We start from the raw sequence: 13,797 nt of genomic DNA, 5'->3' as shown, positions 1-13,797 counted from the left end.
CTACTCAATTACTTGCAACTGAGCAAGGGCAACGCCATAATTTGTTTCAATCACGATGCAAAGTGAAGGGACAGGTATGCAGATTCATAACTGATGGTGGGAGCTGCAACAATATTATTAGTGCCCTGCTTGTTGAGAAGCTTGGCCTGCCCACACGTCGCCATCCACACCCGTACCATATGCAATGGTTGAATAATTCAGGGACAGTGAAGGTTTCATCCATGGTCCGCTTATCATTTTCAATTGGTGACTATCATGATGAGGTTGACTGTGATATTGTTCCTATGCAAGCGCACCACTTACTTTTGGGTCGTCCATGGCAATTCGATGTTGATTCTGTGCATTTTGGTCGGTCAAACAAATACACATTTATTCACAAAGAGAAGAAGGTGGTTCTTGTTCCATTATCTCCAGAAGACATACATTCTTCTGATGTTGATCACAAGAAAAGGGAGGAGAGTGAGAAAAGAAAATTCTATGAGACCTCCAAAAATAGTAAGGGAGAGACTCCTAAACCATCCAGCCACATAAAGCCTCCTGAAAATACAAAACTACCATGACAAACTGAGTGTTTATTTGTGAGCAAGAGTGATTTGAGAGAAGTGAAGAACACCACAGCCCCATTCTTTGTGCTCCTACACAAGGAGGTCCTATTGTCAACTAACGATTTACCTTCATCGCTGCCACATGTTGTTCTTGATTTATTATAGGACTTTGAGGATGTTTTTTCCTGATGAGGTGCCAACTGGTCTTCCTCCCATCCGTGGCATTGAGCACCAAATTGATTTAGTACCTGGTGCTTCTCTTCCAAATTGTCCAGCCTACCGTACCAATCCTGAAGAAACAAAAGAAATTCAGTGACAGGTAAAAGAGCTTTTGGACAGAGGGTATGTTCATGAATCTCTATCACCTTGTGTTGTTCCAGTACTTTTGGTCCCTAAGAAAGATGGGTCTTAGCGCATGTGTGTCGATTGTCGTGCTACAATGCTATAACTGTAAGATATCGCCATCCTATTCCTAGGCTTGATGACATGTTAGATGAATTGAATGGCTCAACTATTTTCACCAAAATTGATTTACGCAGCGGCTATCACCAAATTCATATGAAAATTGGTGATGAATGGAAGACAACATCTAAGACCAAATTTGGCTTATATGAATGGCTTGTGATGCCCTTTGGTTTGATAAATGCTCCTTCAACTTTTATGCGTTTAATGAATCATGTTTTAAGAGCTTTCATTGGAAAATTCATAGTTGTATATTTTGATGATATCTTGATCTATAGTCAATCATTTGATGAACATCTTGATCATATCCGTGCAGTCCTTGCTATTTTCAGAGTAGAGAAATTGTACGGAAATATTTCTAAGTGCACCTTTTGCACAGATCATGTTGTTTTTCTTGGTTTTGTTGTGACTGCAGATGTCATCCAGGCTGATGAAGAGAAGGTTAAAGCGATAAAGGATTGGCCTACTCCTAAAAATGTGAGCCAAGTTCGAAGTTTCCATGGTCTTGCGGGTTTCTACCGGTGCTTTGTTAAAGATTTTAGCACAATCGCTGCACCTCTTAACAATTTGACAAAGAAGGATGTTCCATTCAAGTGGGGGGATGAACAGGACCAAGCCTTCGAAGAGTTGAAAAGAAAGCTTTGTGAAGCACTGCTACTACAACTACCAGACTTTGGTAAGCCTTTTGAGATCGAATGTGATGCATGTGGTATTGGCATTGGAGGTGTGCTACTTCAAGAAGGTAAACATGTTGCCTATTTTTCTGAAAAACTAAATGGTCCACATCTGAACTACTCTGTCTATGACAAAGAGCTTTATGCCTTAGTTCGAGTTTTGGAAGTTTGGCAACATTACTTATTACCTAAAGAATTTGTAATCCATTATGATCGTGAAGCTTTGAAATATCTCAAAAGCCAAGGTAAACTAAACCGTCGCCATGCAAAATGGATTGAGTTCATTGAAACATTTCCCTATGCTGTCAAACATAAGCGTGGTAAAGATAACATTGTTGCAGATGCTTTGTCAAGAAGATGTGGTTTGATTACACAACTAGATACAAAAGTGCTTGGATTGGAATCAGTTAAAACACTTTATGCTAATGATTCTAATTTTAAAGAACCTTTCTCTAAGTGCATTGTTGGCAAAGGATGGGATAAATTCTATGTGCATGATGGATTCTTATTTCGGACTAACAAATTATGTATTTCAGCTTGCTCTCTTCGCAATTTTCTTTTGTAGGAAGCACATGCTGGTGGGTTAGCTGGTCATTTTGGTGTAAAAAAGACATTGGACATGCTTTCTGATCATTTCTTTTGGCCACATATGAGACGTGATGTCCAGCGACATGTTGAGCGGTGCATAACTTGCTTGAAAGCTAAGTCCCGCCTTAATCCCCATGGTTTATATATTCCATTACCGATTCCAAATGTACCTTGGGAAGATATATCCATGGATTTTATTCTAGGCTTACCTCGGTCTCCGAGGGGGGGCGGATTCCATTTTTGTTGTTGTAGATCGCTTCTCAAAGATGGCACATTTTATTCCGTGTCATAAGAGCGATGATGCTTCACACATTGCTGACTTGTTTTTCAAGGACATAGTTTCGTTTGCATGGAGTGCCCAAGACTATTGTTTTAGACCAGGATACGAAATTTTTGAGCTATTTTTGGAAGACATTATGGGGAAAACTTGGAACCAAGTTGTTATTTTCTACTACTTGTCACCCACAAACTGACGGACAAACTGAAGTTGTCAACCGTACTCTATCTACAATGTTGAGGGCTGTGCTGAAAAAGAATCTGAAGATGTGGGAAGAATGCCTTCCACACGTCAAATTTGCTTATAACAGGGCAGTACATTCAACAACAAATTTTTGTCCCTTTGAAATTGTTTATGGTTTTAAACCACATACACCCATGGATCTTTTGCCTTTACCATTATAGGAACAAGTTAACATGGATGCGGCAAAGAGATCAGAATTTATTAAGAAGCTACATGCTGACACAAGAAGGAATATCAAGAAGAAATCTACATGGTATGCAAAGCACGTGAACAAAGGTAAGAAGAAAGTTATGTTCCAGCCCGGTGACCTCGTGTGGTTGCATCTACGCAAGGATCGATTTCCCCAACGACACAAGAGTAAGTTATTCCCACGGGGTGATGGTCCATTCTAGGTTCTCGAAAAGATAAATGATAATGCTTACAAAATTGAGCTCCCCCTGAATATTCCAATGTGAGTACAACATTCAATGTCAAAGATTTGCTTCCATTTGTTGGTGAGTTTGAGTCGAGGACGACTCCTTCTCAAGAGGGGGAGGCTAATGAGGACACCTCTAGCATCAACTCCTCTCCACCTCCTAATGAAACTATATCTGATATAGTGGGTCCAATTACAAGGAGTAGAGCTAAGCAACTAGAGAAGGAAATGCATTCTCAGGTCAACGCTAACCTTGTGTTAAATAATTAGATTATTTTGGATGATCATATGCTTTTGAGTACTTGTTTTAATGTTCTTAGGAATGATGGAGTGCATGAACAGGCATGGGATGATGATGGTTTCTGCCCTCCAAATATATGGACTAAGAAGCCTGGATGTGCATAGAGAGGATGGACCATTCAGCTACCAAGCAGATCAATTGTGGATATGCAAAACAATTAATTCCTAAGTTTAGGAAGGCAATTAGCAACCAGGCTATTGTTTCACCACACACAGAAGCATGCAGCTGAATACCAACCATCCAAAGAGCTCCATAAGGCCACACTATTAATAGGAGTGCTACAACTTCATACTGCATGTTCTCATTTATTTTCTTTAATCTGAACTGAAGACTCCACTAGTGTTATATATATCCATGTAATAGATGATGTGAGGGACTTTTTGGAACTACCAATTCAGAAATACAAACTCTTTGAGCTCTTCTTTCCACATGAGTCTTGAGAGACTTGCAAACTTGTTCTTTCGATTCCTAAGGGAGTTGTAGAACGCCGAACTATGGTTCAGCCAGTTTGTGCCTTCATATCTTTATGGTGTGATTGCGTGGGTTGGCTTTGTCGATACGTGGAAGGGTGATTGTCTTGGTAGTTCATCGCGTATGCAGACTCACTGGTGCACTACCTCTTCACTAGGTCACGCAGCGATAGTTATCAAGTTCGCGGATCCTTCGAGAAGATCGGGCCACAACTACTCGTCACACGTGATCCATAGGCGTGTGCATATCACACAGGTAGTAGACACCCAGCCACCGGCTCGACCTAAAGAAGATGCGGCTAGCGCCTCGTCGGAGTCCAAAGGCGCAGACGCTGGTCCGACAGAGAGTACTCTCCTAGTGTCAGAGATAGTCCGAGCGAAGAGGGCAGCAGTAGATGAGCTGACCCAGAAGAAAAGGAAGACAACGGGTGTTGTTCCCCGCAAACTAGGTGACATCTCGCTTGGCGGTGACCAGACCACCCAGACACGAAGTGTGGAGATGTTCGAGTGGTCGGATGACGATGGGGCTCCGATAGCTCCTTCTCCAAGCACGAAGCACCTCCGCACAACACGTGCGTGGAGGAGCAATTGAAGGAAGGGGAGGGAGTCCCCGAGCAGCGGGCAAAGGGAGTCCCCGAGCAACAGGCGGAGGAGAGGCCGACGGTGGAGATGGCAAGACCTCCAGCCCAGGGCACGCAAGTTGACCCTAGGGCTATGCCTGGGGGCTCTAGAAGGCAATGCCTGCCTCTCCTTATATACTCTAGAGGGGTAGGGTTACAAGGAAACTATCATGTTTGATACTATACAATATCTTACAATACACAGTCGACTAGTGTCATGCACACCTTGATCTTATGGGCTGGGTCATCTCTGATGGTGTGGCCCATGTCTTATCTTGTGGGTTCCAGGGGTCATATCCCCCACAAAGAGCAACAACAACCTCATATAGATTCAAGCGTCAACTAACAAGGCCCCTAGAAGGTTTCAAAGAGTCAGAAAACCAGCCATTCCTGATGACTACGAAGTCTATGAATGTGAAGAATTTTAAATAGGAGGGTGATCCCACCTCATTTGAAGAAGCCATGAGAAGCGCTCACTCATCAAAGTGGCTTGAAGCCATGCAAGATGAAATGAGATAAATGAATACCAACGGTGTTTGGGATTTAGAAATAATTCCTAAAGGAGTCAAGACTAGTAGGCTGTAAATGGGTCTATAAAACTAAATATGACTCCAAAGAGAATGTAGAAAGATTTAAAGTGCGACTTGTGGTGAAAGGCTTCACGCAAAGAGAAGGCATAGATTACAATGAGTCATTTTCTTCAGTCTCATGTAAGGATTCTTTTAAAATTATAATGGTGCTTGTAGCACATTACGATCTAGAATTACATCAGATGGATGTAAAGACGGCGTTCCTAAACGAGGATTTGGAGGAAAATGTTTACATGGCACAACTAAAAGATTTTGTTGTGGAAGAAAAAGAATGTATGGGATGCCGCCTGAAGAAATCCATTTATGGATTAAAACAAGCATCAAGACAGTGGTATTTAAAGTTTTATAGTACAATAAAGAAGTTTGAGTTTCAATAAAATGTAGAGGACAATTGTGTTTATGCAAAGTTCAAGAATGAGAAATACATTTTCCTAATCTTGTATGTGGATGACATCTTACTCGTTAGTAGTGATATTAATCTACTACTAGAAACGAAGAAGTTCTTATCCTCGAATTTTGATACAAAGGATCTCGGTGAGGCTTCGTTTGTTCTAAGAATAGAGATTCACTGAGATAGAAAGAAGAGGGTTCTAGGATTATCACAAAAGGCATACTTAGAAAAGGTTTAAAGAAATACAGTATGCAAAATTATAAGCCTTCACCTGCTCCCATAGTCAAGGACGATAGATTTAGGGAATTCCAATATCCTAGTAACTAATATGAGATCGATCAAATAAAAGCGGTTCCATATGCTTCAGCTGTCGGAAGTTTACAGTATGCTCAAGTGTTTACACTGCCCTGTTTGTTACAGGATTTCTTGGCAGATATCAGAGTAATCCAGGAATAGAACACTAGAGACTGGTAAGAAAGTTTTGTGTTACTTGCAAGGCACAAAAGGCCTCATGCTAACATACAAAAGATCTTCTTTCCTACACATAGAGGGGTGTTCAGATTCAGATTATGCAAGAGATGATAGAAAGTCCACGTCAGGATATATATTTACTATCGCAGAAGGAGCTATATCATAGAAAAACTCCAAGCAAACCGTCAATACATCGTCTATGATGTATGCTGAGTTTGTAGGGTGTTATGAGGCCACATGGTAGGTGAATTGGTTGAAGAAGTTCATGCCCGGGTTGAAAGTAGTAGATGCCATACATAGGCCACTCAAGTTATACTACGATAATAATACAGCAGTATGTTATGCTCATAACAATAAGTCAAGTGGTGCTGCCAAACACATTGACATAAAGTATTAGGGTTAATTGGATCCATGCCATTATAATTTTCGATATTTGGAGAAACGCCATTACTATTTATCTATTTTGAAGTATGTCATTACAATTCTTCGTTTCCCACAAAAATGCCACCGAATACGTATGGACACAGTCTGGGCCCAGCTGCAGGCGTATACGAAGATGTATACTTCATCTCCCCTGTCACTGACACGCGGGCCCCATATGTCATCTTCTTCTTCCTCCTCTCCTCCTCTCTCTCTCTATCCCGACGTGGCCACGGCCATGGCGAGCAGCAGCAGCAGCACGCCAGCAGCCCACGAGCAACAACCCATCTCCTCCCGCTCCTGCCACAACAAAGCTCACCCACCGCGAGGACCCTCCCTTCCTTCCACGCCCCCTACCCTCGTAGAAGTCGCAGCGCCATCCGCACACCTCGGGCGCGCCAATCGCAGCCGCCATGGACGGCTTGCCTCTGAGCTCGCGATCGGCTCCTCTTCGCTCCCTCTCTGCCCTATATAAGCTGGGCCTCAGCACCTGCGAGCACACACCTCCACCGCTCCACCACTACCCGAGCCCTTCCCCACTCTCCAGCACCCATTTCCACCTGGTACAGCCGCCATTGTCGAGCTCGGTTTGAGCTCGCTGTTCTCCACGCTCCGACCACCTCCGACCTCATTTCCTCCTCGGTCGAGTTCGCAGAGGCACTACGAGTCTGTGAAACCGCACCTTTGCATCAACCCAAGCCAGCAACACCTTCGCTGTGAGCTCACTGGAGTTGCCGTCCGCCTCGCCTCCGCTCCCTCCTTCTTCGGTCAGCATTCGATGACAAGAAGCCCACCATCGGTGTCGTGGTGATCTCCTTCTCCATTTGCATCTCTCCCCAGCGTATCCCATGGCCCCTAGCTCAACTCCGAGCCCACATCGGCGAGCAAGCCATGTGCAGAGTGTGCACGGGAGAGAACAGAGAGGAAGACAGCCCGCGAGCAGCAGTAGCACGCCGAGCAGCAGTAGCAGCAGCAGCAACACGCCGGTCAGGCCGCGAGCTCAGCGCCGGCCGCGTCCTCGGCGCGCCGCCTAGGACGCGAGCTCTGCACCGGCCGCGTCCTGCTGCTCGGCTGTGGTGCTCCCGTCGCTGGCTGCTCGCCCACGGCGCGCGGGGTCACGATAGCGGCTCGTCGGCTCGCCCGCAAGCCCACAGCTGTCACCGCCGGCAGCGCCCGCCATGGCCACGTCGGGATGGAGAGAGAGAGCCAGAGAGAGAGATGAGGAGAGTAAGAAGATGACATGTGGAGCCCGCATGTCAGTGACAGGGGAGATGAAGTATACGTCTTCGTATACGCCTACAGCTAGGTCCAGACTGTGTCCATACATATTCAGTGGCATTTTTGTGGAAAACGAAGAATTGTAATGGCATGCTTCAAAATAGACGAATAGTAATGGCGTTTCTCTAAACATCAAAAATTATAATGGCATGGATCCAATTAACCCAAAGTATTATGCTGTGAAAGACAAAGTCCGGAATCATATAATTAGTTTTGAGCATATAAGTACAGAAAAGATGCTCGTGGATCCGCTTACAAAAGGCTTATCACCCAACATGTTCAGAGAAAATTTAGCCAGCATGAGTTTAAGAGAAAGCCTATGATTCCTGTACAGTAAGAGCCTAGTTGAGAATCTCGTGTGTGCACAAATATTTTGTTTGCATTTTCAAGCATCAAAAACAAATAAATTTAGATGGAACATCTGGACTTGCCCCAACTCTTGTAGGCCAAATTCAAATGTGTGGAAGAGATTATGTTGTATGCTGACTACCTTCAACTTAAATATGGCATTGACATCTACGGTGGATTAGATTTTTGAATGTCCTCAAATCAATGTGCATAAAAACTATTTGAACCAAGGAGTGTGCAAGGGCAAGTGTTCTAAGGAGGAAACAACAAGCATATTTCTTTGTCTCGGTAAGGTATAAACACAGGCAATCTTTAAGCTGTCAGACCATGTGTGAGTGAACCAAGTTTAATCTCTACTGGAAATGATATGAGTGGAGGTGTTGGTTCCATTCCAATTTGGTATTTCCTCTAATAAATCACTATTCTGTAATCAAACCCCAACGTGTTTTCCTTTCCCACAACTATTTATGACATTACTTTGAGATGGCCCTATAGGATGTCGGCTACAAGTTCCATGGAATCTACTCCCATCCAATCCATTTATCACGTCAGAAATCCATTTTGAAGATGTTAGCTCAATCAAGAATCAGTCGTTTCCAATCTTTTGTAGCATATACCCAAGTGGGTATTGATCTCAAGTTCTCAACATTGTAATCAAATTTGAAGCATGGGTCCCTCTTAACAAGAAGGTTTCATGTTACACATTACATTTTATTTACTTTGGTAAATATCACTGCCTTGGTTAATGCTTAAACACCAGGATCATTGCACCATCGTTTTTTTCCTAAGATAAGGTAGTTTTTTATTCAATAAATATACTTCAACTGAGAATTTGGTATGATTTATATATAGAGATTCATGTAAGCTTGTCGCAGAGAGAGAGAGAGAGATATTCATGTAAGCTATCAACCTTATGTATACGCTATTTCTTTTGTTCTAATAAATCGCTCAAACTTATGATGACGAGTTACCTCACTTAACAATGGTAATTAACAGTTCTTGTTCCTTGGTAAATCTCATTGCGTAAACACCAGTGACAAGTTCATAAATAAAAAAACATTTATGCAGTGAATTGTAGAATACCTCACTCCAGAAATTAGTCCATGTTTTTTCTCCTACCGATACAGGGTCAAAATTAACATCAGTGAGCATTGTGGACAGCTAGAGACATCAAGAGGCTGGTTTAGTCCAGCAGGGGCACAAGCTTTTGGGGCGCAGCAAAGCTGCGGCTGTTTTCTAGTCTATCAACGGATTTCAGACCCATTGACCTCTCTGAGGAGACGAGGACAATCCCAGCTCATACGAGTGTGTGTTGGTTGGATGGCTAACCTCTAGCCTGACTCCTTAAAGCTAATTTTGGCCTGTTTAGTTGCCTGAAAGTGGGTTGCGGCCTGGCTAGGGCTGGCCATCCGTACCCCTTGCTGGGCCAAGATTGAACGCCTGAATCGGTCGTTCAACTGGAGCCAGGCCTAGGCTAGCCTTTCTTCTCGGTTCATGTCACCTCCGTGCAGTGCGAGCGCTCCTCACCTCTGTGCTCGCGCACTGCTGCTCCTCCTCGGCGCCGCTACTCCTCCCGCCATGGACGCCAGCTCGGTCGAGCAGACCCCGCCCCATCCCCCTCCTCACCGCCATCCCTGCCCGCCATGGACGCCAGCTTGGCCCCACCGCTCCTCCGCGCCCCCACTCCACGCCTCCCATCTCCGCGACCGACTCGAGGAGGCCGACGGCGGTGCTGCGACCACCACTCCGGCCGTGACCGCGCACGCCCTCGGCTCAGCCTCGCACTCCCTCCTCCCCTGCTCCCTCTACTGACGGCGGCCCTATTCCCCATCCCCGGCTCTACACGGACACACCCCGCGCCGTTGCTAGGTCCAGGAACAACGCCGCGCGGTCGAGGTCTAGGGCCATGAGCTGGTGGAGCCGACGGTCGGCGTGGGTGACGCCAGCAGCGGGCACGACGGGCACGGCGCCGGGCGCCTCACCGTCGCCGCGGAGGAAGACAACGCACGCGATTGTTTATTCGTTCCTCTTTTTTCCTCTCGTTTCGGCGACAATTTTTTTCCTTTTGATTTGATATTATGGCCTTGTTTAGTGGATGAAATTTAGGAATTTGGCCACTGTAGCACTTTCGTTTTTATTTGGCAATTAGTATTCAATTATGAACTAATTAGGTTCAAAACGTTCGTCTCGCGATTTCCAACCAAACTGTGCAATTAGTTTTTTTTTCGTCTATATTTAATGCTCTATGCACGTATCGCAAGATTCGATGTGATGGCTACTGTAACATTTTTTAGGAAAACTTTTTGAAACTAGACAAGGCCTTTGGGTAGTGGAGGATTTTGTGGTGGTGATGTTGTAAGCCATGGGAGCAGGGATGAAGCAGAGGGCCGCCGCCGGTAGCCGTCAAGATGAACAAGGTGAAGGGGATAAGGTCATCATTGTAGAGAAGAGATAGCAGTACCAACTAATCCAGACAACCAAACAAAAACTGACTTAGGGCATGTTTAGATCCAAAAATTTTTAGGTTTAGGGTACTGTAGCACTTTCGTTTTTATTTGGCAATTAATGTCTAATTATAGACTAATTAGGTTCGAAAGTTTCGTCTCGCGATTTCTTACCTAACTGTGCAATTAGTTTTTTTTTCATCTACATTTAGTACTCCATACATATACCACAAGATTCGATGTGACGGATACTGCAAGAAATTTTTTGGTTTTTGGATGGAACTAAAGAAGCCTTAGCTAGGCTCAACTAGCGTATGACATCCAAATACTACTAGGACCATGTTTAGATTGCAAAAAATTGCAACCTGATGAATAGTAGCGTTTTCGTCTTATTTGGTAAATATTATCCGATCGTGGACCAACTAAGCTCAAAAGATTTATCTCGTGATTTTCAACTAAACTGTGCAATTAGTTATTTTTTTTACCTACATTTAATACTCCATGTAAGCGACTAAAAATTGATGTGATAGAGAAAGAGTGAAAAAACTTAGAATTTGGAGGTGATCTAAACAAGGTCTAGAATGGATTAACTTGGACAGGCTCAAGCCTAGCTCATTTGTCTAGCCAAGCGTAGGTAGACCCACGCAACCTGACACACCCTATCTGTTCCGTCCTGCCCAGGTGTCCGTGTCCGCTGCTCGATCTGCACGCAACTTGACGCGCAGTGTCGCGTACGCTGCCATGTGCCCTCGGCGCCCGGCTGCCCGCTTGCATTACGCTGCGGCATGCCCGACTGGCAGCGTAATCCGAGAATCTTTGTAAAGTTCTTTTTACTAGGCGTGGGTCCACGTAATGGGCTAGCGACCAAAGGAATCGACGAGATCGGCGGCATCCGTGACACGCGGCACCAGATCTACTGGACCTCCCCACTCTGTGAATAGGAGTAGGAGTACGTGTTTTTTCTTGTACTTATATTTGTCGCTTTCTAAGGATTCTTTTTTTTTTCAACTCGCTTTCTAAGCATTCAATCGATAGCAAGTTTAGCCTTTCTAATAAATCAATCAAATTCAAAATTATTAGATAAAATTATATAAAGATACTAATAACATTTATAATACTTAGTATTATTATCTCTTCTCTATCACTATCCCGATCCATATCTTCTTCTTCTATTCTATCTCTCTCTTATATTATTTTATATTATATTACACCTAAAAAGACTTTAAAGTCATCATCTATCCGGTGATATCAAATCTTGATCTCTACTTATGTGTCCACGTCGGATATGAATTATACTCTACTCGGAGCTCACACGTCCACGTCCTACCAGTTCCGGTACAAAGACCGGGACCACATGTCCACATCCGATACGAAGTCCTTAGAGCTCACGCGTCCGTGGCCGATTACTAAGATTAAATTCAAAAAATTATGACCCCGGTGCAACGCACATGCATGTATCTATATCTATATCTATTACATTGAAAAAGACTGTAACATCATCATCTACCCGGTGATACCAAATCTCGATCCTTGGTCACGCTTCCACGTCTATACGAACCATCCTATACTCGGAGTTCACGCGCTGGCGTTCTTCTCGGTTCCGATACAAAGATCGAATCCGTGTGTGCGTTCTTCTCGGTTCTCAAAGCTCCCACGTCCGCGTCCAATTAATTATTGAAGTTTAGTCCAAAATTTTATGACCCCAGGCTATATATCTAGTTACTAAAATATGAAATATACATTTTATAATATAAAAGAGGTTAATATTATCTTTTTATAAAGTTGGTTAAAATCAAAATTAATCCACTTCTTAGAAAATGAGAAGCACGCTCCTTTTTAGAGTGCGGGAGACAATAAACCATATGCGCGGTTGACATAATGACATGACATGGCGGATCAAAAGTTCAAAACCAAATCAAAGTTGCAGAACGCTGGTGCCGTGGTGCGCCGTGCGTGCATGTCTACCTCAGCCTCGGTGCACACACGAGATCTCGAGAGTCGGGAGGAAGAAGAAAGAAAACCAATGCACCCGGCCGAAGGACACCCCTACCAGACGCAAGCACGTACAGCGAAATACGTACACGCGATGTAGTGCTAACCTGGATGAAGTCCTCAAGCACGAAGTCCGGCATCCACGGCGGGGGGCGATGCATGGAGCGTCGCACGAGGAAGCGCAGCCCCTCGGCAGTGTCCGGCAGCAGCGCCTCCTCGACGGTGCGGTCCTCCCTTGCCGCCATCGCCCGCATCTCCCCGGGCGTGGCCGCGACGCCGGTGGTCATGATGACGAGCCTGCCCACGGCGTCGCTGGCCTCGGCGGCGGCCATCCGGTAGGCGACGAAGCCGCCGTAGCTGATCCCCGCGACGTCGTAGCGGGGCACGGCGAGGAGGCGCATGGCCTCGGCGGCGCAGCGGGCCTGGAACGCCACGGAGCGGAGCGGCGACGCGGACCGGGACTGCGCGCCGAAGAAGACGAGGTCCGGCGCGTACACGTGGAAATGGCGGGACAAGCGCGGGAGGTTGCGCGCCCACGTCCACTTGGCGTCCCCGCCGAAGCCGTGGAGGAGGAGCAGCGGCGGCTTGGAGGACGGGGTGGCGGGGCACCAGACGCGCAGCGTGGTGGCGCCGCCGCCGTCGTGGAGGCGGAGGCGGAGGCGCGCCAGGAGGTGGAGCGACAGCGCGGCGTCGCGGAAGGCGGCCAGGCAGGCGGAGGAGCAGGCGGAGGAGGAGCAGCGAGAGGGAGAGCAGCGCCAAGAGCGTGGACACGCCGTGCGGCTGCTGCTTCATGTTCATGGCCGCCGCCAGCACGGTGGCACTGGCACTGGCACTGCCCGCCGTCGCGCGCATGGACGGGATGGGGATGCGCATTGAGGTCGAGGGCACCGACGGAAGGGAAAGTACAAGAAAACGATGGACTTGTTCCCTGGGGTGAAATTTAGGTAACATCTTCGTTTTTATTTGATAATTAATGTTCAATCATAGACTAAGAACAAATATAATGGTAGGCTGCAAGCCGGCTGAATGCTGAGGTGGAGGAAGAAGGAGAGGAGGGAGAAGAGGACATGAATCGATAAACTTTGTGAGAGAGATAAGTGGGTCATGTATTAATAGTGAAGAGTTAACTATTATATGGGTGGACTAAGAGAAGGCTACAAAGATCCTTAGAGCCGACCTGCCGGCTGTATTATTAGCCTTGCTCTAATTTGGCTTAAAACGTTCGTCTCGCGATTTTCAACCAAACTGTGTAATTAGTTTTTTTATCT

General features: G+C 45.6%; 1 pseudogene; it reads right to left on the bottom strand.

Moving 5' to 3' along the window:
* Nucleotides 1–412: 412 nt before the first annotated feature.
* On the bottom strand, nucleotides 413–13,449 carry LOC136535623 (uncharacterized; annotated as a pseudogene).
* Nucleotides 13,450–13,797: the final 348 nt, after the last annotated feature.

Source organism: Miscanthus floridulus, chromosome 2 (genome assembly GCF_019320115.1).
Source record: "Miscanthus floridulus cultivar M001 chromosome 2, ASM1932011v1, whole genome shotgun sequence".
Lineage (NCBI taxonomy): Eukaryota > Viridiplantae > Streptophyta > Magnoliopsida > Poales > Poaceae > Miscanthus > Miscanthus floridulus.
Note: the sequence above shows the minus strand (reverse complement) of the source record. Positions and strands in the feature narration are given on the sequence as shown.